Source organism: Apodemus sylvaticus, chromosome X (genome assembly GCF_947179515.1).
Source record: "Apodemus sylvaticus chromosome X, mApoSyl1.1, whole genome shotgun sequence".
Classification (NCBI taxonomy): domain Eukaryota; kingdom Metazoa; phylum Chordata; class Mammalia; order Rodentia; family Muridae; genus Apodemus; species Apodemus sylvaticus.
Window position 1 is genome coordinate 10,319,593 of NC_067495.1, and position 25,829 is coordinate 10,345,421.

Here is a 25,829-nt window from a genome sequence, read left to right on the forward strand (position 1 = left end):
TAACACAAGGGATGATCTCTGGTGGGAGGGGGACTAAAGCAAAAACAGGGTGGTTGATGTATAGGTATGTTTTATTATATATTATTTTTTATACTGCATCCTTGTTGACTTTTGTTATATTCCCAGAACATTTCACAAATTTAAAAATAATCTGAGTAACGGATTATGCCACAGAGGCTATCGTGATGTGAGCTATTTGTCTCTGCTCTTCCCCATGAATAGCAGTGACTATATTTTTATCCCCACAAATTCAGAGATGGCAGTCACCAAAATGGAAGTAGAGAAGACACATTAGGCAGGAACAAACAGAAACGGGGTTCTCGGTAATTAGCTTTCATGTATGGCCACAGTTAGACAAAAAATGCCTTCATGCTCCTTAGCCAGTGAGATTCCTGCAAGCTGTCAGGACAACAAACTAGTGTCTGTTCAAAAGGGGCTATTCTTACCATTGTCCTCAACGAGACAGTCTTGTTTGAATAAAATGGCAGTTGATTCAGATGAAGCAGAGAAGAAACACTGTGCATTAAATGCAATATAGCCTATGCTTACACAGTGATCCAGAGCCCACATTTCTTCTGAGGCATTTTGGTGTTTCCTTTTATGAAGTTGCTATAACAGAATACAGTTCTTTCCAAATTTTTATGTGCTTACTGTTTGGCCAGTCAAACAAAGGAATGGACAACAGGAGAGTTCTCACAGAGGACTGAAAATGCCCAAGCCTCGTGTTGAAATGCGGCCTGCCTGGTCTACCACCATTGGTAGTCTTTCTACAGATTCATCTCCAAGTTCAGATGTGGAAAATTCAAACCAGTTAGCTACCGATTTCAATAAAAGCAACATCATTCAGTCGCTAACATAACAAATGAAAGCATCTGGTTAATGTATGTTAATGCAAATGAATCTACTCTGTGACTTTTCTACAATGTCATCAAAAACAGAATCTTGAGAAGGAATTAGTTTTTCCCAACTTTCAACCACTTGTACTTGAAGAAGACCAACCGGCCCTTTGGGAAGAGGTTCACCTCTCAGAAGACACAGTAACATGAATCAAATCAAGGACCCAGTGATAACTTTTCATCAGCGATTTCTGATGACACTGGAAAATGTCTCTTCTCTAAGATCAGAGTTGCTTCCTCTTGGCTGCCATGAAATTCACCCATGGAGCTTTCTAAACTCCTAGTTCTAGATCTCTGCTCTTGAGAATGATTTCCCTAGATAGGAGGCCAGTTTAGGGTACTTGAGTTGTTCAAAGGTTAACCTGTTACACAGTCAAAGCTATAAACAATATTTGGGGGGGGCAATAAGGAGGATCATTTCCTCTTATCAAAATGTCATTTGCAAGAAAACAGATGCTAGAATTGGAGATTGCCCTGTTGAGCAAAATACGCCAGGCATAGAAGACAAATATAGCATGTTTTCTCTCATGTGGAAACTACCATATATAGGACATGACAATCTAAAGAGGACTTCTTGGAGCACGGAAGGAAACTAGTAGAAAGGAGAAGAATCAGAGGAAAATGGAATGAATATGTTCAAAGAACATGATGTATCTGCATGGAAATATTATGAAACCCAATACCTTATGCAATGAACATTTAATACAAGTAAATATGCATATTTTATTCAAAAATTATAAATTCCAATATAAATATCATAGCTGCAAACTATATAAATGCCAAGCAGTTCAGGCTGCAAGACAATTTGGACTACCTCATTCATTGGCTGGGTGATTCTGAACAATTTGTCAATGACCATGTACCATCTAAGTAAGATGTGCTAATATGAGTGGGCATTAATTTAGTTAATACTTATAAAATTCTCAAAAATGACCAAGAGCCACAATATGCCACAGAAATGTTTGTTAAATGAATGACTATTAGTCAGTCATTACTTTCTGCCAAAGACAAATGAGCAAACAAAACAAAACAAAACAAAACAAAACAAAAAAACAGTAACTGGGGGATTAGTACCTGAGAACATTTCTGGCTTTTGCAAAGAACTCAGTTTTAGTTCCCAGAATCTATACTGTGGTTCCAATTATAGGCATCTAATAGCATCTTCTAGCCTCAGTGGTCTTCAGACATGTACACAGAATATGCATGCAGATACTACTATACAAAAAGTAAAAATAATCTTTTAAATCCCAGCAATTGAATTAATAACAAAACTGAATGAACAGGAACTATCTTGGAGATACCACATGCACACCTGGGGAATAAAAACCTCTCAACCTTTTGGACCAACCTCTTATGAAAGAATGTCAGCTCTCAAAAAGGGGACATTTTTTAGATCTAAGATAGGAATTTAGCATCACATAGAAACATTCTTGTTGTATCCACCCTTCTCCTCCTCATTTCAGGTACTCTTGTTTTTATAGATAAAATTTGAATGCTGCATTTGCAAGGAATAGCAAGAACATAAGCTTGAGAGTTCTGAGCTTTATTTTCAAAGGTGTTTGCCACAGCCTCACTCAGAAAATAAATTTTTATCAAACGCTTCTGTGCACCCTTGTAAGAAACAGAGGTTCATGAGTTTTCTTACTGTTATTGTGAAACAAAACAAAACACTGTGGCAAACCCGATGCACAGAAATCCAGTGATTCTAAATGATGTCAAAGTTAGAGATCAAAACTGAAGGCAGTCTTGAGATGCATGTGTGAGCAGATCGTTGGCTGCACAAGCTTTTCAACTACAGAACTACAGATAAATATAAAATAGTATTTAAGGAAAACTATTTCCATAGACGAATGAGGACAACTATTTTCATAGACGAATGAGGAAAACTATTTCCATAGACGAAGCTCTAAACACAGAGGAAACCCAAGGGTAAACATTTGGTGTCTCTCACACTGTCTTTCACTAAGAATAGAAGCTGTTCCTTATCCCAGCAAATGCTACAGGCGGGTTGTATGACGGCAGAAAGCTCCAATAATATTCCCCAGAAACACTTCAGATGCCTTCTGCTTCTTAACACTTCCATTCAAAAAAACTAAGCCCCAAGTTCTTTACATCCTTTATTAAAAAATAACAGTATCTCATTGTATAGGATACAGGATGCTAATCAAACACTGCTAAGGACTTAAAAGAGGTACCACATTTCTACAGGGCAATGAGCCATTTGGGCATCAAACACAATTTAAATCATGCATATCTCTAACCCAAGACTCAGCTTCAAGGGAACTCTCCTTGGGAAATAAGAAGATATTCCTGTCATTCCAACATGGCATAATGGCAAAACAAGAATGGGACCAAGACTGTCATAGAGCACTGATTACCTTTAGGACAATGAACCAGTCTCCAGGCATGTCCACATATTAAGAGAAATGCAAGTACATAATATTATTGTCAGGAGAGAGTGGGTCCATGATTCAGGGCTCCATTTTGTAATCCCTGAAGAAAAAATAGGTGTATAGCAAAATTTTAAATATAATAAGATGTTGAACTAATTATAACACAACCATGGACTAATATAGTATATAACAAAGGGGAGGGAAGGGAGAATCCCCTTTCCCATCCCTTCCCCATATTTCTCAAGAATTATCTACAACCAGCTCAAGCGGTAGCACCTCAGTAAGTTGCCATTTAAGTGTTCATTAACTAAGAAAGGGCCAGAAAACCAAAGCAGCAGAGCTGAGCTTCAGGAAACAAATCCCATCTGTAGAAAGGCTGAATGCCTATGGTGCATTGATTCTGCTGCAGTGTTATGGGCAGACGCACTATTTGGTATGTTAATTTTCTAGATTGTATAGCTGAGGTCAAAGCTATCAGTTTCCTTACCTCCCTTGGTTCTTTTTCTACCACATCATCTCCATAAAGCCATTGCACTTCCTAAAGGAAATTTCCTAAGTTTTAAAAGCATACCCTGGGGCTGGAGAGCTGGCTCAGCAGTTAAGAGCACTGACCCCTCTTCCAGAGGTCCTGAGTTCAATTCCCAGCAACCACATGGTGGCTCACAACCATCTGTAATGAGATCCGATGCCCTCTTCTGGTGTGTCTGAAGACAGCTACAGTGTGCTCACGTACATAAATAAGTCTTAAAAACACAGCATGCCCCAGTGACCCTGTAGATAACTACAGTATACCATGTAACCTTAGCTTTTACTTTATTTCTCTCATTTCCCTCCACTTCCTATTGGCTTCAGTACTAGATTGCAAGTGATGCCTAAAACAAAAAATGATAGAGCCCTGGAAGACATTCAAAAGTCACTCAAATCTTAACTCTACTTCAAAACCAGCTTCTCCTAGGACCCACTTATTTTCCCCCTCAGGCCCAACCTTAGATCAGAGACTTAGATCTAATTAGAGCAGACTTACTGCACATAGGAACCCTGATCATTCTTTGGCCTCTGCAAGGTCAGAAAGACTGTGACTCCTCTGACCAAACTGAAGGATTGGTGGTCACCTTTGGTCCTATGCATGTGTCACAGACACCTAGAAGGGTAATTAAGGGACAGTAGAATTGAGAGTAATTTTCTAACTTCTATAGATGAGCAGCTGGTTTGGCAACAGCAGGAGAATAAGCCCACAGCATTGCGTGGCCATTTGTTTAAAATGGCTATTTTCTGGCCTCACCAGACCCAACTGCTGGCTTTATGCATGTGCAAACATACAAGAGTTTGGGCTCTGCATCTGTAAAAATTATTACTGTAAGATAAGAAACTGAAGTTGAGTGAGGGTATAGCCTCTTACCTCACAAAAGTTTTTAAAGCAATTATTACAAGTGGGACAGCTAACTAGCATTACAATTCTTTTCTTATTCCACAAACGCCAATGTGATTCCCATATGTCTCGGAGTCATCTTGCAGTCCTAGCTGTCTTTACATTTTTTACTTCACTGTGTTTGAAGAAACTCTGCTGACCAATACCAGGCAGCCCAATGCAGCCTCTGGAGCATGAAGGCGTGTTTAACTCAAGCTCCTTTGATAAATCACTGGATTAATGAAATTCATCACACATGAATGTTCCTGGATGTCAGCTACATGCAAATCACATCTAACAAGCTCCACTTTCACATCACTACATGAACTCCCAGAAAGTCAGGGCACCAAGTGCAGGAGTAGGAACTTGACAATGACTGTACTTTCACCTAAGTCTAGAGTTCTTTGTCTTATTTTCATAGATTGTCTCTCCTGATGGCAGGCAGTTTCATCTCATCAAAAGGATTCTACTTAAGACATGTAATCGAGGCCAGGATGCATCCTTTACACCATGGAATAGATGATCTGAAGTGGGACTAGATGTGCAAAAAAACGGTCATGATAGTGAAATCAACTCATTTAAAACTTTGGGTTTTTTTTGTTTTTTTTTTTTTTAGGAAAAATCTTCAAGCTCCAGATTAGGCACAGCTAACACAGAGCAGATATGCTTTGTATGGGGTCACAGCACTAGCTCTGATAAGACAAGAGATGTGGAGGAAGGTGCCCTTTGTTAAATGCCTAACCTCTAGGATGTTGAGAACTGATATTATGGACATAGGCTTCAGGGCTCAAGAGCAAGAGGTTTATAGTCATCCTACCAGCTACTATGACTGCTCCTCCTCACCTCCTCTCTCCTCTAGATCCACTTTCTTTCTGTCTGTTACTAGAAAAGAATGGGCTTCTAATGCTCCTACCCTGACTTCCCCCTAGGATAGACTATGATCAGAACATGTAAGCCACATAAAGCCTTGTTCCTCAAGGTATTTTAATATATTATGTATGTGTTTATCTGTGTGCATGTTCATGTATGTGTTGGTGCCCACAGAAGCTCTAAGAGAGTTTAGGATCCCTAGAGTTATAGGTGGCTGCATGCTACCCAACATGGGTGCTAGAAACTGAATTCCAGTCCCCTGGAAGAGCAGCACAGGCTCTTAAGCGATGAGCCATCTCTCTAGCACCACACAAGTTTATTGAATTCTCTTGGATCTGTATCTAACCGTAGAACTGCTGGTTTAGAGAGTAACTCTGAGTCAGTCATTTAAGGAAATGCCAGGCTGTGTTCCAAAGCATCGGTACCACTGTAAGTTCCCACCAGCAATGCATAAGAGTTCCAATTTTTTCAAAGCTAGAAACATTTTGTTTATTAGCTAGGCAGGCAAGTGAGTATTAGTAGTATCTTGTGGTTTTGATTTGCTTTTTTCTAATGACTAATAATATAATATTAAATATTGATCATGTGCTCTTTGGCTTTTGGCAAACATACTTCAGTGAAATATCTGTTCATATCCTTTGCCTTCTCACTGGCATAAATTTTTTTAAGAGTATTTGTCTGCCACCAATAATTTTCCCAGTTTGTGTTTTTCTTGTTTATTCATGTCATGGTGCTTGCTTTATAACATTTTCTCACTAGTATGTGTGTTGATCTTTAAATTAATTCACTATGTTTGGTGCCTTTTCTTCCAAAGAATACACAGAAATGACTAGGTTATCCACTTACGACTATTTTTTATAAAATACCCCTGCTAATCTGTTCTATCACTCCTTTCTTAGAAAATACATCCATCATATTAATAAGAACCTTGCTATTCCCTAATCCTTAGCTGTCATACCTTATCCCAGCAACTAGAGTGTGCCTTTCTCTTTGAAATCATTTGGAAACCTGATATTCTACCATGGGAGATGATTATATTAACAGTCCAATACATAATATCTCCTCATAGTCAACCCCTTGTCTAGTCTCCCCGCCTACATCGGTACTTAAAGATACTCACTTGCTTTGGCCAGTAGAACACAGTTAAATGGTATTTAAATAGAGGCATGAAGAGTGCTTTTAGAGACTGGAGAGATGGCTCAGGCATTAAGAGCAATGCTGTTCTTCCAGAGGACGCAGGTTCAATTCCCAGCACCCACATGGCAGCTCACAACTTTCTGTCACTTCTAGGGGATGCAACCCCTTCACATAGCATACAGCCAGGAAAAACATCAATGCGTATTAAATAAAAGTAAATCATTAAAAAATGCTTGTACATTGCTACTGAGAGACCTTCTGCTATGGTAGAGACATCCAAGCTGAAGAAGAGCTATGAGAATGAGCCCAGATTAGGACAGAGGCAGAGCTGCTCTATTCCTACCTACTCTATACCTACTCTATACCTACTCTATACCTACTCTATACCTACTCTATACCTACTCTATACCTACTCTATACCTACTCTATACCTACTCTATACCTACTCTATACCTACTCTATACCTACTCTATACTAACTTGTAGAATTCGGAACAAATAACTCATAATTAATTTCAGCTCCTAAATTTGGGGATCAATTTAGACACAAAAACAACTAATTGTTCTCTTATTGATAGTACACACATAGTGCAATTCAATAAAGGATTATACAGCCAAACATACACTTCAAAACACACACACACACACACACACACACACCTTGATATATAATATATATTATACAATATACAATATTTAACAAATCTTTAATAAGCCTGTCCAAGGGTTAATCCAGAGGCTTGTCTTATGGGAAACTGTACATTTTGTCAAGTTGAAAAAAATCAACACTTCCAACTGGGTTATAGAAAAATTAGGTAGGATACATATTTGTGTATATGGAGATTTGTTAAATGGCAGACGGCCTCTGGGTATTTCAATAATTACTAATTTCATTTATTTTCATTATACATACATATGCATGTGTTATCATATATATATCCCAGGCTAGCTTCAGATTCACTATGTAACAAAGGATGACCTTGAACTTCTGATCCATTTGTCCTACTTCTCTCAAGTGCTGGGGCTGGGGTTTATGCCATCATGTCTGGTTTATTCAGTATTGGAAATCAGACCCATGGATTTATGCATGCTAAGCCAGTCCTCTAATAACTATGTATATTCCAGCTCCCAAATTTATGTGTATTACTTTATTCATGTGAACTTTGCAAGTTTTTAAAACAAACTCTTTCGGCGAGGGGGGAGGGGAGAACCTTTAAGATAGATTTGCAGTGTTGTAATCTGTGTTTTCTTCTACAACTAAACCTAATTTTATGGGAGAGGACATCATCTCTACCAGTGTATATTCAAGAATGACTCCTAGTATTTTAAAAAAGCCCAAAGTGAAATGATTTCATTTGCATGACATATCCTGTACAGCATAGAGTTCCAGGAAGAGAACTATCTCTGCTTTACTAATTAACAACTACAGTCACTTCCAATTTCCAAATGTGCTTCAGAACAGCATGTTCTGCATTCTCTACTCACTATTCCTGACCCTGTTCCTAGAGTGTTTGTTTAGAAACCACCTTCTGCAAAAGAGAATTGGGAAGGGCAAACCAAAGATCCACTCAGGATCCACACTTCTCCCTGTGACTAGTGAATGAATATTAATATAGTACAATTGGATTCTGAATCTGTTGATGGTGTTAAAGTTGATCACAACTGAGTAAGTTAACCGACATCAGGAAGTTGCCAAGAATAAAAAAAACACCATTACCAGCATCTTAAAATTAAATACACACACACACACACACACACACACACACACACCAGAAAAAAAAAACAACAAAGAAGAAACAAGTTTACTCTAACTCTTGCATTGGGCATATGATCTGGAGAAGTGCTGACATCACACCCAGTTGCAACTAGAAAGAATAAAAAGTGGTTTTCCTCCTTTTCATAAGAAAACAAAATCACCACTTTTAGGTTAGAAACTATTACAAGTCTACAGTACTAGCTCTCCAACTAAGCAAGCAGAAAGGACTTTGGAAACATAAAAGCCAAGTGAAATTATGTCTCGCTAGAAACTATTTATAGCTAGCTGGTCACGTCATAAGATCCTCCTCTTAGCTTGGCCAGACAGACGTGACAGAAACAGCATAATATTTCTGAAAGTGACAAACAGCTGGCAGAGCTTATGCACTTCTTTCACTGAGAGAAGAAACAGAACAAAGGAGCAGCCAGCACGCCTGGAGGGCGAGGCTTCCAAGTGTGCCTGCCTTCAGTTTCTGTGCTTTTCCAAAAAAAAAAGTAAGGGATTGAAGGAAAATAAGATCAAGGGAAACTTAAGACCCTTTGTATGTTTAGTTTTCCCAGCTGGGTAGACAGCTCAACCAAATAGCCATCCTCTCCTGCTGCTACTAAAAATACATGGGATAGCTGTTCTAAGAAGAAAATGGCTGTACATTCATCCAGGAGACAGGAAGACCCCCATGATAGTTTTTTTATGGGATTCCAAATAATACCCAGTTCCTCTTTCTGGTTTTTTAGTTCTGTCAAGGTTAACTAAAGTGCTTGATTCATAATGAAAAAGTTTACTTCCAGACAAAATTTTGTCTGTTCATGGCTGATGCTGGCAATCAGCAGAAATCTGAAGTGCCTTAAAGCCAGCTAGCTCATCATGAAGGCAGACATTCTGGCATGGCAACTAGAAAAAGAAATGTGCATTGTCTTCTACCAACTGATGCTAAAATGCCAATTCAAGGATTCAAGTAGGAAAGAGAATGGATGATTGACACAAAAAGAGGGGAAAAAAAGAACCAGTACTGCTGGACGAAATGGAAAGGAGAGTTCTTATAAAATTAGAAGGCAGGGGCTTCTTTCTGTGCTAAGGAATGTGGAAGAAATAGGATGAACATTCTTCTTGCAAGCCTTGCAGTCGCTTTTCTTTGATGAGTGCCCTTTGCTTCCCTGCTGCCAAGAAAATGTAGGACAAGCTAATACAAGCAGCACAAAATGGGACGCCATTACAGTTGATTGCAATTCATCTCCATACCCCAAGTCCCTGATTGACTCAAAAAGGCTGTATCTTTGTGCAGTGTCCCCATTATGTTCTTACTTTCACAATGTCCGTTGTCTTTGAATTCACCGCTAGTGTTACATTTTACAATTGGTCATTTTTGTTTCTCCCACACTCCACCCACCAAACATACAAAGCCCTTCTACAGGGGATCAATTCAATGGTGGAGGCTCCCTTACAAGTTGCTGAGATGGAAATTTTAAAACATGGTGTTCGCTGTGCAGTGGTGGGAGGCAGAGGCAGGTGGATTTCTGACTTCGAGGCCAGCCTGGTCTACAGAGTGAGTTCCAGGACAGCCAAGGCTATACAGAGAAACCCTGTCTCGAAACAAAAACCAAATCCAAAAAACAAAACAAAACAAAACAAAAAAAGGATGGTGTGCTAGTGCTAAGAACTGAATAGATCACATTAACCTAAATCTGTGATTCATAATCCCCCACAATGACCTTGTTTCCTTGTGTTTATTATATTAACATACACACTAATGCAGTGTTCAGCAGAGACTAGGACACAGATAATAAACATCTCCATCTTCCTCTATGTAACCCTTTCCATCTCTTTACCCTGCCTTCATCCTAAGATCACCACTATCAGGAATCCCGAGTGAGTCTTCCAGATACTCCAGCCATGAAACCATGATGGTTTGCTTTGCGTTCATCTGTCATTTTGTATACTGTAATGCTCTCAGGCCAGCGGGAGCTACACAGTGAGAACCTGTCTCAAAATAAGCAAAAATGTACACAGAGACAAGAGGAACAGTAGCCTTTTAAAGACTTTCCTGCATTGGTTTCATCTATGCTTTACTTCTTAACAAGTGTTGTATTGCATACCATTAGTTGGAAAATGATTGGCCCCACAAGTTCCCACTGTAGTCACTGTACTTCAGAGCTAATTTTTTCAACCTTGGCTGTTTTGACACTGTCCAATAGGGAGCACTTCTATGCTCTATACCTTGGAGCAGACTCAAGCTGCTGGTACAGGAAGGTCACTATTACTCAAGTCACACTTATCACTAAGTTCTGATTTACTAGGCAGCTTCTGCAATGTCAGAGACTCCTTACACAAGGCAAAGGGTACCTGGTGAAACCAAGTGGAGCGTAACCATTCCTGCCTGTCCTTTAAGGCTCTCACTGAGGAATGTAGGATGGAAATAGTAAGTCTACTACTGTACAATAGTAGCAGTAGCACAATAGGCAATTTATATTCTTAACCTGGGAGGCCGCCTCCAGATACATGAAAAAGAAATGACGCACAAAATCACAGTTGGAAGATGTGTTAAGCCGCCAAGAAGCCTTCAAGCATAACAGTGATCCTGGGGTCAAATCTCATCATCTGGAACTTTCTTCCAAGGTAATGTTATCATACAGAGGTACTCAGATTTCTCATAGAGGAGGGGTGGAGTAATATGTATCAGAAAATGTGTGTCACTGCAGAGTGGGCCATAGTAAGAGCTGTTAGGACATTGGTGTGAACCTGAACTAAAGAAGCTGGAAGGATTATGTTATGGGAAAAGAGGGTATTAGGAGCCTGTGCTATTTAGGCACCAAAGCTGATATAGACCCTTCTAAACATAAATCTGCAATCAAACAAAAGGATGGGGGGGTTAACATAGAAATTTGTTCTGGAGTAATGGTAATATAATTGTCTCAAATACCATGTCCATAAGAATGACATTTGCCCCAGAGCTCCTAGGGACTAAGCCATCAACCAAGGCTCCAGCCACAAGTGTGGCATAGGAATGCCTTATCGGGCATCAGTGGGAGGAGAGGTCCTTGGTCCTATGAAGGCTCAATTGATGCCCATCATGGGGAAATTGAAGGGGGAGGGAGGTGGGAGTGGGTAGGGTGCAGGGGCATATACTTGGAGGCAGGGGGTGGGAGGATAGGTTGGGTGTTTTCTGGGAGGGGGGAAACCAGGAAAGGGTATAACATTTGAAATGTAAATGAAGAATATACTCAATAAAAAAATGAAATTTCCACAGGACAATAAGACCCTCTCTGTAACACTGCTTTATCACAAGAACATCCACAAATACTGAAATGTGCTTTTGTAAACTACCAAGTCTCTTTGTTACTATGCTTAGAATACAACCAAATCCTTCTAACAATCACATCTCAAAGTCAAGCACCAAAGAGAAAAAGATGACTGATTGCAATTCTAGTCCAGTTGTTTTCTATAGAGCTCCCTGTCACTCTTTGCAGCACTTAGGTTCTACAAAGTCACTCCAGATACTGAAATATCTATGAAAACATTGTTCCTTGGGGAAATGTTGTATTAGGGTCAGGAAAGCCTTTGGTTACCACATTAAATGAGAAATACATGACCCTTCCTGCATGTATGCTTCTGTTTGAACATACCTTATTTAATTTATGTTGTTTATATTGTTATTCCTTGGTATTACCTCACAGTCACTACTTTTATCATTTATCCCTGAAAGAAGTTCATGAAACACATCTTTTCCCTATAAAGTACATCACCACCCTTTTAGACTTAGAAACAATAAACATTGCCTTAATGGTATGTTTGGAGGCTACTGTAAATCGCAAAAGCCAGAAACAAAAACATGAAGATCATGGTACGACTTAGACTGTGACAAGGATAGGTATTACACAATGAGAGGGAGGGGCAAGAACTGCCTTATTTGCCCTATCCCAAATATGTGTTTATTAAAAATAAATTTATTTTTTTTGTTCTCCCCATGCATGTCTGTGAGTAACTAAAAATGCACAGCAACATTGTTCTGGGGTTATGAATAAATTCTACCAAGTAGGCAAATCCTCAAACATACAATCTATGAACGGTGAGGACTAATTCCATTTCAAGACACTGCCTACCTTGAAGCATCAAAATGCACTATCAGTTCTTTAGGTATATGCTCTCCTTCCGTGAGCTCACAATGGATCTCTGGACCTCATATTCCTTCGCTCTTATCCCGTGAGCCTAAAAAAAAACTAGCTTACAATGGGTATTTAAACGAGAAAAGTCAAAGCTCTAGAAAATTGTAAAACATGCCATTTTAGTCAAAGAGAGAGAGAAAGAGGGGGGGGGAGACTGAGATTATGAATGTGTAGACTCCCGTGTTCCTAAGCAGGATTTCCATCTTCACTGGTAGTTTTGCTCAAACTGAGCTATGCTCATTCCCTGTGGGATGTTGTAACTAGTTGAATTTGTGACTCAAGAGGCCTGAAGTGATATCTGAGGCAATCCTGCCTTTCTACCCAGCTTCCTGAAAATGCTGAGGGTGCACATGCTCAGAGTAATGAGGCTGTAGTTGACAAGCTCCCTCAAGAAATGTATTAGTGCCAGCAAGGACATATGTCTCACTGATGATAACTCCTTGCAGGAAACAAACAAACAAAAATATCTCCTGCTCATGGCTACAGAGTGCATACTTTAAAAATAAGCTTTTAGAGTATCAACAGATATACAAGTAAAATACTCCATACAAGACAATGACATCCATTCATCTGCCAAAATCTATCAGTGCTATAAGGAAAATAAACACTGTCTACTTGGATCTCACTGTTACTTTCCAAATAGGACCTCCCATCCGGGATTTTTTCCCCCTTCCTCTTCTAACAGACCATAGCCAGCATTTAGCGAGCCACAGTGCAAACTTCTGCAAGGCTCAGAATGCTTAGTTTGTAGGCAGCTGACACTAACAGGCAAAAACACCCCTTGTGTGTCTTAACATGCAGATAAGGGTCGGGGTCATTAGGAAGCTGTTATCTGCAGATGAAGACATTTGCTCTTTGCTGCCTCTGTGCTCTTACCCCATGATACAATAAATCAAAAATGACTTTGTGAAATAAGGGCAGGAAAGTGTGGATCAGGCGAACTGTCATAGTGCAAGGAAGTCTGGCACCAAAGAGCCTGGGAGAAGGGCAGTTTGAAGCAAAACCCCCAGTGGAAATCTGATCTATAAGATATAATTCAGAAGAATACAAAGAACCAGAGCTACAAGAAACAAGCACAAAGCAGATGAAAGGAAGGGCGTGTTTATGGGTACTTCAAATGGGTCACCATCTGAGGGAGGCTGCAGTTGAGAAAGGCCTTTGGGCATTTAACACTCATCCCTTCACATCACTGTGTCCAACTTGATAGTTTGTGTTTAATAACTGAAACACTCCAAGTTCAATTGGAGATCAAACATAGGGATTATCCACCATTTAAGCCAGTTTGATTTTTCCACCCTACGAAAGAACTCTCCACGGCTGCCCTTTATCCTTACACCAAGTTTCTTTCTGCACGCATGGTTCCACTTGCAGTTAAGAAAAAAATAAACAGTCTGCATTCAACTACATCTCAATAATGTAAACAGTCCTGGTGTTATATTTTGTTTTACTTTGACAAGATAAGAAATGAAAATATTGATCTTTGTAAGCAAAGTTCAGCTCAAGCTATAACTGTGAACATTCCAGAAAGTACGAGAATTATATGAAAAGTGATGATTCTAAAATCTAATACTCGTGCTCGCTTCGGCAGCACATATACTAAAAAATCTAATACTCAAAGAAAAAGTGTTGGATATATGGAGGAATATCACAAGAATCCTATTTATAGTTTCATACAAATTTTGATTTGCTTTACTCAAAATTATGGGAGGTATCTTCTACTTCCTGATAAAAATAAAAAAAAAAAAATAAAGGACTCCAAGGGACATAAAGAACTATTTCTCCCAGTAGTCTGCTAAGACTTCATACTAGGAGCTGGAGAGATGTCTCAGTGGTTAAGAGCCTCTATTACCCTTCCAGAGGACTAGATTTGAGTTCTCTGTGCCTATAGGGTGACTCACAACTGTATGAAACTCCAGCTCCAGGTAATCAGATGCCCTCTTCTGGCCCTATGTAGACAACTTCACCTCTATCTCACCTTCCTCCCTTCCTCCCTCCCTCCCCACCTACCTCTTCTTCTCCCTCCCCCCTCTCTCTCATACACACATATACTGAAGAAATTGTGTTTTTGAAAGTATCTACATTAAGAAAACAACCCCAATATGAAAATATAGCCATATAATTATTCATTGAAAATTTAATTGAAATTGTAAAATATTGTAAACTACCAAAACTTCCCATAAAATGGAGATCAGCTATTATAATTCAGCCATATGACAGAGAGACATACAAGTAAAAAATATGAAGATCTATCTCTAGAAGCAATATGAAATAATGCTCAGGATACAGTTGACTTGTCCTCACCATACATAAACATGCACAAAACAGTAACTATAGGTGATAGATATGTTAATTTGATTGTGGTAATTACTAAACAGACAGGAGGGAAGGAAGGGACTATCTATTTTAAATACATATATATTCTATCTGTCAAACATTTTAAAAGAATATACATATATATATATATATAATCTATATATAAAGTAATCTATAGAATGCTACAGTTCATGTAAGAAAGGAATATAAGAAATATAACAAGGATAAGACAGAAACCAAAGAAATTTGTTTTAAGGCAGTAGACAGGAAGGGATGGGGTGAAGGGGGAATGGGAAGGAGTACTGGAGATAGAATGATATTCTTGGCATACATATTTAGTCATAGCACTGATTCTAAGAAGCATAGCAATGAACATATAAATAAGCAATAAAAATCAAAGAGGATGTTTTTGTTGGAGGAAACATAATATAGTACAAACACTAACCAAAAAAAATTGCACCATGAGTAACTAATATAACTATGCTGAAGTGGGTGGAAAAGAATAGAACTAATTTTTCTAACTTTATTAATAGTATCTTGCCACTAAATTAATATTTTAAAAAAGTTTACACAAATCCCTCCCCTTGGGGCTCAAGGATCTATAAGATTAAAGCACCACACACAGGGCCTGAACAGGTTCAAGCCTGTGGGTCTCAGAAGTAACAGAGGTTAGTGGACAATCTCTCATCCGTAAGCAAGAAGCTATCTCCAATTGATCTCCACTCAAGATGGGAAAATTACGTGCCTCCTATGGTGGTACACTGGATATACTGATCACACTTAAGGCTAGGCCCTATGACTAGGAGTAGATGGCCAACATAAACAATCTCAGTGGTGTTTTTGCTTCATTTTTCACATTTTGCTTTGGGAAATATTTCTTTTACTCATCTTTTACTTGTGTATTTTAGTCTCTATTTTTGTTGGGTTTTTTTTTTGTGTGTGTATCTGTTTTTTGTTTGCTCTTGTTTTTTAAGAGAAAAGGTTGTGGAGTAGGATGGGAGGGGAAGGGGAAGGATCTGAGAAGAGGTGAGGGATGAGTAAGTGTAATCAGAATATATTGCCTGAAAAAAAAATTGATAAAAATAAGAATTTGAAAGAAACGTTTAAGCCATTAAAGGTGTTCACAGAAGAGTCTGGGTGAACAGTTCTGAAACTAGTTTGTGTAACTAAGATTGAATACAGAAATGTACATAAGTACATTACTTATGTGAAGCAAGGTTTCTCATCACCAGAGAAAGAAGGCTGAAATGAACTATATAATATTGAATTAGAATCAAAGATAGCACCAGAAGCACATAGCTTTTATAAATAAATGGAGAGATGGATGGGTGGAGAAATTGTAGATAGCAAGGCACCAAAAATGAAAAGGGAGGAAGGAGGGGGATCTTACATATTTTGTGCTGCTCTAACAGAATGTCTGAGGTTGTAAAAGTTATAAATAATAGAAATTCATTCCTCACAGTCCTAGAGACTAAGAAGTCAAAGATCATGTATAGTGTTTGAACCATGCATAAAGACTAACTGTACAAATAGAAAAAGGTTAGATATGAAATAGATATATTACATATAGTTACAAGGTTCTTAGACTCTAAATCAAGCTACACTGTATCATTTGATAGCAGGCTACAATCTAAACATTTATACACATCATAACAGAGGCTCAAAACACAAGAAACTAAACTGATACAACTATAAGGGAAAAAACCTATTTATTTAGAAAAATGAGGCTATAGCCAAAATAGTGCTTAGGGAAAATTTCATAGCACTAAGTGATATGAGAAAAAAAAATCTTTAAAGCAATGGCACCAATTTTTACCTTCACATATGAGAACACTGATCCCAAAAACAAGCAAACAATAGAAATAAAATCAAAGCTGAAAGCAGTGAAATAAAAAAGAGATCAATTGTTGTATATTAGAAAGGTCAAGAAAATTGATCAGTCTTTCACAAATTGCCAATATGAGGATTAAGAAAAGCAACTTATTATGGATTCTATAGCTGTTGAAATCCTAATATTGTGTTTCTCAATACTTTATGCTCATAAATCTAATAACCTATTATAGATAAATATAAACTTATTTCTTGAAAGACAGAAATGATCATACCACAATGATAAAAATGTAGATGACATGAATTATTATTGTTAATATTTTTTTTTATAAAGAAAAGCCTAAATAGCTTTACTGGAGAAACCTACTAATCATTTATGGAAGAATGGATACCAATGCTGCAAATCACATACAAAATAAATAGTATAAAAGGAAATTCTTAATAACTCAGTTTATGAGGCCAGCACAAAGACAGACACAGGAAACTTAACAACAAAAACTCTCAGAGTCATGAATATATGAATTCTCCCACCCAAGTACTCAGCAAACCTGACCTTGTGCACCTTCCAAGATTACACAAGCCCAGTTGTGTTTAAGGTGGTATGGCCATATCTTGGTTGTATATGTTTTATTCATGGTTTAGGGAGTTTAATCCCAGAAAAATCTAAAAGAAAAACATTGTGATCAAGTATTTTTCCAGGAATACAATAGAAAAAAGTCACAAAAAAATTAAATAAGGTAGAATCTAAGGCAGACCATAATTCCTAGTCATGATGCCTTCACAGTATGCCTTAAATAGGGATTTATATAGAGGATAATGAAAATTAATTTCCAAGTGCTCTATAACACTGTAGCATATTTATGCCCTTGTCCATCCCAATCAGTTTAAACAGCATCTAGATCATAAAGTCTAAGAGAAATGGAAAAATTATTAATGTGCAACAAAACATTGGATAGTTAGCTTTAATATATATGCAGTCTTAAATAGAATCAAACACCAACAATGAGAACATAACTTATAATCAAATTCCAATCAAATTTCTACCTAAAACAACTTCATGTTCTTTCTCTATACCCTCACCAAAGTAAATTTGATAAGAAAACAAACCAAACAAACAAAATCCAAAAAAGGTAAAAATCCACCAAGAAATAACAAACGTAATTATATACAAAAAAAAAAATGAAGTCCATTTTGTATTGAATAGCTACTACTAAGCATAAGGCCTACCCTGGAGTGTGGCTGATATAAGCAGTGTCAGACCACTGAAGAAAACTGATTTTCCCTCTCTTGGCAGCCACAAGGGATGGGATTCTGTACCCACTTATCAGTAGAATAATGAGGATAAAAACTCAACTGACTAAACAAAAAAGATGACACCTGGTGCTCAGAGACCCAGGAAAAGGGGACTAAGACAAATATTAGTCCCCAAACGTTTTTTCTTAAAAAATTGTTTGTTCATTTAATTTTATGTTTAAGTGTTTTCTTGCATATATGTATATACACTATGGGCATGCTTGGTGCCCAAGGGGGTCAGAAGATGGTATTGGATCCCTCTAAAGTAAATATATATAAATGCCCGTTAAGGGCCATATTGTTGCTGGGAAATGAACCTGGGTCCTTTGAAAGAGTAACAAGTGTTCTTAACCACTGAGCCATCTCTTCAGCCTCTCCCCCCAAAGTCTTTTCTTATTGTTTGAAACACTGTGTGCTACCACAAGCCAAGCCATGATTTTTGTCAAGTTAGAAGGCTATTTAATTCAGGAATGTTCTAAAATACTAAAGCTACCATGTAGAGCCACACAAATAATCCCAAGATTACATAGTGGATTTGGCAGGATTATTGAAGTATGATTTCTTTCTCCAGCAGTTTTTGATTGCTGTGTAAATTCAAGAGAGGGGAAAACCAGCAAGCACAACATTTTCAAATTGTAGGCACATTTTTACTGCCGTGTATCATTTTTGTACTGATAGTTGGTTGATAGTTGGCCTATAATAAGTCCCCAAATAAAACCAGAAACATTACCATGATTGCTGCAAGCCAATAGGCAACAGTGTTAGCACATAGTTAAATAGCTCTAACAGTTTCAGCGCTACAGGCAGTTCACTTTCTGCCATCCAGTGAGAACTGGTGTGTTCTCATTTATAGCACAAATAAAAGATGGTGAATGGAGAATTCTGTGTTTTCTTCTGGAGCTATATTAGCCAGCTCACTCCAGAACTGGGAGTGCAGATTTCATATTGACTGGAAAAGGACTTAAGAGGGGATGAGAAAACGCCTGCCAAGCAAGATGAGTCACTTATCATTTCAAGATTCATCTAAAACTATGCCCCCAAACTGTATTTATGGTAATTAGTGGCCAAGGAAAACCCCTTCCTATAAGGAAGTATGAGCTTCCATGTGCTTCACCATAACTCTAGGACTACCTATCAAAGCCGATTTCTGTCTCCCCTAAAGCCAACATTCTGGAAATTATCCTTTAGGAGAAAATTATATGCTCTGATTTTGCACCAGATACCTAGTTCTAATTTATACTTCCGAGAAAAACAATTGGCTCTAGAAAATACAATGGAAACCCAGAAACTTGTGGCCCTAAAATTTGACACCTTCTGCAATAGGCTAATGTAGAGTTTCTATTTTGTAATGTGAAACAATCTTCTGTGCTATTTATCCAGATGTCTAAATGCGACCCTTTAAAGTAACATAAAGCAGTCTCATGTTAATATTAAGAGAGAATGAAAATGCCACACCTGCCCATGGGTGTATTCATTATCACATAGATGTTACTAATTAGTCACAAGCTACCAATCAATACCGGGATTATAAGTATCCTTCTCATCTAAAATGCAATGCCATTTAACTAAGACATATTTGAAATACAGAACAAAACAGCAAACATACTAATTTTGTTGTAATTGTTCAGAACTGGGAATTGACCCCAAGGCCTCGGATATGCTAGGCATGGAGACTACCATGGAGCTTAAGTTTCAGCCTGTATGCAAAGTTACATGGTTTTGTTAACATCTCCCAAAATGTTTATATGCATAGACAGATATAGCTATATATATGTGGATGAGTGTTGATGTTAAAATGGGCTTGTGGGCATGTATATATATGTATATGTATGTATATATATATATATATATATATATATATATATACCCTATATGTTTATATATATATGCATGTACATATATACACACACACACACACATATATATAATCTCCAAAACAAAGCTAATCGGGAAATATTAATTAAGGTTTCCTAGAACATGAATTAACTCACAAACATGGAAATAACATCTTGAAAGAAACAAAAAGGAAGAGAGAAATTTACTGAAGTTGGAGCTTTTCGGTTTTAGCATTCCCAATATCTAGGGCTACTTAATACTTAACACTTAACAGTTACGGCTACTGTGTGATGCTATTCATATATTCATAGCCTTCTTAGTCTGCACTCACTATATGCAATTCACACTTCCCTCCATCAACTGTGACAACCACAACTCTTTCCAGACACTGCCAAGTGGCAATGAGAGTGGAATGGGAACATAACACCTCCCCCAAGAACCCATGGACTAGACACCCACTGCAAGGTGTATTATGTAAAGTCTGCTAAAGGCCAAGTTGAAAGGTCACGATTTCAGAGAAAGGGCAATAATGGAAGACTGATGATGGCTTAAAAGTCATTTGGGACACCTTCAAATACAGGCAATCAATGTAATCTTCTCTAGCTAATGTGAATACTCAAGGCTGGAGACACCTGAAGTACACTTTCTCAAGAGCTGTCACAAAGTTCATATGATAAATTTTATAACCATCAGTCATTGTCATTGACTACCTCTCCCAAGTAGCTTCAGAGAGATGGGTCATTTGCTCCAGCAGAACATAGGGGAATTCAAGAAATTGATCTTATCCCTATAGTGATGAGGGATTGAGAATGAATATTAGACTTTTAATAAATTATTTTCAAGAAATTGTGTTTTTTTACATTTTAACCTCTAATTTCAACATTCAGTCTAAGTAAGAAAAATCCAAAATACTCTTAACATTTACAAAAATGCCTAGTAAAAAGGCCTCTTGTAATATAGACTCTGTGTAAATAACTAATCTGATATTTTTATCTTTTTAACATGTGCCATACCAGCTTTAAAGAAATAAACTGTTACATGACTTCACATTTGAAAAAATATTCCAGGAAATAACCTTCTCTTAAGACAAAACCAAAAGTAATAAAGCATGAAGAGCTTATGAATTATTCTACAACTCCCAATTCTGTAAAGGAAGACAAGGCAACAAAATGCTTTATGACACACAGAACAGTGGTTGAGAATAATCTGAGCAACCTATGTTCAACTCATAATGGTTAGGGTAGAAAAAAATGTCTCAGGGGAAAAATGAAATACAGACCCAAATTGATATAAGATTGGATAGCATAGATATGAAAATATACTCCTTCATTAAGAACCATGATGACACATCACGGAAATACTACAATACTATCACACATCTGCTAGGCTGGAAGAATACTGAGTAGTTTAACCAGAATGTCTGATGAACTACAGTTCTCATCAATCTATATCACAAACCGAGGGTAGGGACTGGCTTTCTTTTTGCTTTTTTTTTCTTTTGTTTTTGATACCTTCTCTGTTCTTCCTTCCACTTTGGTGTATTTTTGTACATTATGAAAACTAAATAGTCTTCCATGCCTTCTGATCACACAGATGGGCCAACTATAGAGAAAGTCAAGAAGAAAGTAAAACACCTCCATAGAATTTCCTAGAACACTGGATAGAGGAAGGAAAAGCTGTAAAACAGTGACGTAGGTGGCTTCTGGATGTGGCAATAATTTAACTACATTATTACTTGATTTAAAATAGTAATTAAAGTAAGCAAAATATTTTACATTTCTTCTACAGAAGACTTCTTCTCAGGCACAAGACACCCAACCATTTAGCCACACCCAAAACTATACCTGTACAGCATTAACTAGGAAAAACAATTCTGTGTGTTCAGGATGACTTTTAACTACACTACTAGGAAGGTATGCAAACAAAGGCCACAAAAGAATTGGAAGTGCTTTGGTGGTCAAGATCACAAGGTGCTTTTCCTGTAGGAATGCCCAAGTTCATAATTTCAAAACAATTTGATTGGTGTCAACATAACAGATTAACTCTAGAGCTGGTAGTATTAAGAAAAATCAATCTACGAAAGAGATTCAATTGACAATGGCTTTAGGATAATTAAATCCTGAACTGACGCTTAATAGACAATTTCAGATGGCAAACAAGGCAAGGAGGATTTGAGAGACTTAACATTATGTACATAAGCTTCCATGTGGACCTGATCTACAAGTGAATAAACAATCGTTGAGCGACAACTGTAATTCATGTCAAAATGTTTTTCTTGTCATTACAAAGAAGAATGCCAATTCCCTGAAATTAGGTTCATGTGCTCTGTTTTGTTTTTCCTCTTACAAAAATTCATCTTTAGGAGGGCAAATCTGGCCTAGCTGTCAATAGGAGTCAAGTAATAGCAATCAAACAATAAATTGACTTCTAAATTACTTGCTTCCGCTCAGATAACTGGAGTAATCAGCTTAACAATAGACAGCAAATAACAGAAATCACACTGGATTGTGAAACATCTAAATCTACCTTCTGAGCCTCCTTATCCCTCAGGTTTCAACTTAAATGCCACCTCCTTAGAGACCTTCTGTGACATCTCTATTAAGTAGGGCCCTATACCATCACTTCTTGAACTATTCCTTTTGAGTACTCATCACTGCTTGAAATGCTATCCTTTCTCTTCATGTTTATTGTCTATTTCCTCCTTTCTCAACAGATCATCATGTTCATTTGGTCTAGTTGAATCCCAACACTTAGCATTTAAAAGGCCCTCAATATTCTGAGCATAAACATTCTCTCCTGCATAAAAGCAGAGAATGAATGAGGAAAGCTGACAGGTAACCAAATAAATGATTACTATACAAAAAGTGGAATATAAAGGCTGGGGAAAGTTAAAAAAAAAAAAAAAAAAAAGGACTGGATCCACAGTCCACAGTGGCAGTGAAAGGTTACAAATGGCTTCCTAGGCTAGGGATCGTGACCACTAAATAAACCCTTGAAGACTAGTAAGATGTAGTAACCAGAGAACTGGGGACAGTGACCTGAATAGAAGCTAAAAATAGGAGAGGGAGGGAGGCTGTGTGGGGATACTAATATTTTATCAGCAGGCAAAAATATTTTAACTTGGTTTGATAGGTTTTATAATGGCTGTTTTCTTTTTCAATTTGGCTTTAAAAAAAAAACAAATTGCTTGTTTAGAATAAAAATCACAAACAGGAGTGAAAGGGGTTCGGGATAGGAAATACAAACTGCTGTGATGGTCCAAGAATAAAAGAAAAGATGGTAGCACTGTCTTTGCCACCGTCAAGGTCTTTGGACAATATAAATGAAAATGAATCATAGAAAAATTAAAACGAGTGGCGATGCAAGGGAGAGAAGGAATGGGATACAAACATTTTCCAAGGTCACTACCAGATAAAATTCTGAAGGACTACAAAGGTTTCCATCTGCCTGCTTTGGGAAGACTTAAAGACTAGGTACAGCCATGCCTATCGATTAAAATGTCTCAAATCTTTAAAAAGCAAAACAAAACAGAAGACCAAAAAAGAACACTCAATAGGACTTGGTTATCTGTGCTACATGAATAAAAAGACAGTCAAACAACAGGCAGTGGTTCCCCTCTCTCGTGCTGCACAGTTGCTCATGTTATGGTGACCCCCCAACCACAGCATTCTTTTCATTGGTACCTGAGTGGTTACTACTGTATGAATTGTAATGTAAATATCCGATATGCAGAGTATTTGCTATGTGACTCCCCTTAAGGGTTGGGACCCAAGTTGAGAATCACTGGTTTAAGGCAACTGTATACAACAGATAAGAGAGAGATTTGACAAAGCTAAAAATGAGATGGTGAAGAAATTAAAGACAAACTCAATGTTTTAATTGCTGGAAATAAGCACAGGGAACTAACTACTTTATTTTTTTTTTTAAAAAAAAAGCAATACAACTCTTTATATTCTGCTCAGTTCAGGCTTAATTTGAATGAAGGTTTCTGTCTCTGGCCCATGACATATGTCTACCAATAATTTTAAATACTTTTTAAAATTCTACGCTTATTTATTTTGTGTGGGGTAGGGACATTCCAAGCATTGAGTATGGAAGTCAGAGGACAACATTTGAGAGTGAGTGCTCTCTATTTTTACCTTATTGGTCCTGAAGATCAGACCATTTACTGAATAAGCCATTCAGCTCGCCCTACAAATATTTTAAAAAATAAAATTTTCCAAAATCCTTGTTAATCAAATCTTTACAATTAAAGAGGCTTGATGTAGAGGAAAGTCAGATCCAAGCACAATGTAGTATTTAATGTGTGTGTGTGTGTGTGTGTGTGTGTGTGTGTGTGTTGCTGCTCCTAAATAATTGGTTTTATAAGCCAAAAAAATTAGAGATGTCTATCTACAAATGTCATTTTTTTGAAACTGGAATTTAGCAGCATGGGGAACTTTCTGTTTTTGAACTAGACTTTCTCCAGTGTTCTCCAGTGCCTTAAACTCTTCTCATCAGAGATATACAGCTAATTAACCTTATAGGGGCAAGAATTCCCCTCACTATTTACAGAAATTAGGAATAGTCAGATTTGTTTTTCCCCTGAAAGCAGATACAGAGAATGGAAAGAAAATCACATCAACTGGCAAAGCCTGAGTTGGCAGCTGTGCAAATGAGCCTTATCTGTGTGTCCAAGTGTGGATTAGATAATCGCTTAGCTAGTGTCAGCTCCAAAGGAAAATGCCTGACAGTTCCCACTGCCTTTAGCATTCTCCAGGGAAAAGACAGGGGAAAAAGTTGCATCTCTAGCAGTTTTTACTTCTTTGGTTTCCGGTTGTTCAAAGTGGTCTGGGGCTTGTTGCCATAAGAATCAATTTCACATGTCAACTATATTTTCTAACAGTGGGATAACTAATATTCATGTGCTTTGGGGCAACAATTTAGAATCTTTAAGGCATAAAATAATTTAATCTTAAATGACAGTGAGAGTATCATCTAGATCCAGTGGAAATTCTGAGGACTTTTGATGTCTTACCTACATGAGCCATGAACTAAAAAGGAAAAAAAAAAAGGAAGATTCGTTATAGACTCAGACTTTTGAAAGAAAAGCCGTAGTTGTTGCTCAGCTGTTGACAAGAATGTACTTCCTATTAGGGTCCCTTAGCCTGTATCTCCAGTCTGCAAGGTATTGTTATTTTTACTAGGAAAACTGAAACTTGGAGCTATAAGGACAGAAGACAATGGGGATATTTCCAAAACTATAAACCAAAATAATTAGGGCCACTAGAACTGTAAACTTGGATCATTCTAAAAATTGGAAGATATCTTTCTTTAACAGGAACATTTTCCAGCTCATAGGAGCCAAATGATGCAGGCAGGAACATTGGTGACTAAGAAAGGACTCACAGAGCAACCTCTAATCATCTCCAAAGGCTTACCCTGGAGAAATGTGCGTCTGGAAACAGGACACTGAGCCCAAGAGGGTGAAGGGGTCTATACCAAAACTCCATTTCAAACATGACTGTGGGCCACACTCTAGACCTCAGGGGACTCCTCTCAAAATAAGGAACAATAATTACAACCTCAGCAAGTTGGCATGAGGACTAAACAAGATAACACATGTGAAATGGTCAGCCTTGACTTTACTAAATGCTCAATAATCATATAGTAGTAGTGTGGGTTCATAGCAATATCATCTTGATCTAATCCGATGAACTGCATAGAGTAGATAATGTTTCTGCCAGCAGTCATGATTCTCATGTTTGTTCCATATGGACAACACAGCCCTTTTCTCCCTTCAAGTCATAATGGTCCACTTGGAGACCAAAATAATCTAATCAAGAAGAAAATACCATCCCCTTCCAAACTGCCAAATAAAACACCTAGAAGCTAACAGGGTAAATTCTATCTGGAATTTACTAATTCTAACTGTCAAAAAATAGGATCAAAATGTATA

At 37.6% G+C, this 25,829-nt stretch overlaps 1 protein-coding gene across 1 annotated transcript in view; it reads right to left on the reverse strand.

Annotated features, from left to right (window-relative positions):
* Window positions 1–25,829, reverse strand: part of Tspan7 (tetraspanin 7) — a 106,084-nt gene that overhangs the window by 63,628 nt on the left and 16,627 nt on the right. The gene's annotated exons all lie outside the window — the stretch shown is intronic.